We start from the raw sequence: 673 nt of genomic DNA on the forward strand, positions 1-673 counted from the left end.
ACTTACATCCTGTTCCCGTTCCTGTTCCTGCTCCTGTTCCTGCTGCTCCTGTTCCTCCTGTTCCTGCTCCTGTTCCTGTTCCTGCTCCTGTTCCTCCTGTTCCTGCTCCTGTTCCTGTTCCTGCTCCTGTTCCTCCTGTTCCTGCTCCTGTTCCTGTTCCTCCTGTCCCTGTTCCTGCTCCTGTTGCTGCTCCTGTTCCTGTTCCTGTTCCTGCTCCTGTTCCTGTTCCTCCTGTTCCTGCTCCTGTTCCTGTTCCTGTTCCTGTTGCCGCTCCTGTTCCTGTTCCTGTTCCTGTTCCTGCTCCTGTTCCTGTTCCTCCTGTTCCTGCTCCTGTTCCTGTTCCTGTTCCTGTTGCCGCTCCTGTTCCTGTTCCTGTTCCTGTTCCTGCTCCTGTTCCTGTTCCTCCTGTTCCTGCTCCTGTTCCTGTTCCTCCTGTTCCTGTTCCTGCTCCTGTTCCTGCTCCTGTTCCTGCTCCTGTTCCTGTTCCTCCTGCTCCTGTTCCTGCTCCTGTTCCTGCTCCTGTTGCTGCTCCTGCTCCTGTTCCTGTTCCTGTTCCTGTTCCTGTTCCTGTTCCTGCTCCTGTTCCTGCTCCTGTTGCTGCTCCTGCTCCTGTTCCTGCTCCTGTTCCTGTTCCTGTTCCTGTTCCTGCTCCTGTTCCTGTTCCTCCTGTTCC

General features: G+C 55.9%; 1 long non-coding RNA gene across 1 annotated transcript in view; it reads right to left on the minus strand.

Annotated features, from left to right (window-relative positions):
• Positions 1-673, minus strand: part of LOC101847907 — a 7,410-nt gene that overhangs the window by 3,531 nt on the left and 3,206 nt on the right. The window contains exon 5 of the long non-coding RNA XR_004859162.1: positions 7-666. This is a non-coding gene — a long non-coding RNA (putative uncharacterized protein DDB_G0271606). The remainder of the gene's footprint in view (positions 1-6; positions 667-673) is intronic.

This window comes from Aplysia californica, unplaced genomic scaffold, assembly GCF_000002075.1.
Source record: "Aplysia californica isolate F4 #8 unplaced genomic scaffold, AplCal3.0 scaffold00715, whole genome shotgun sequence".
NCBI lineage: Eukaryota > Metazoa > Mollusca > Gastropoda > Aplysiida > Aplysiidae > Aplysia > Aplysia californica.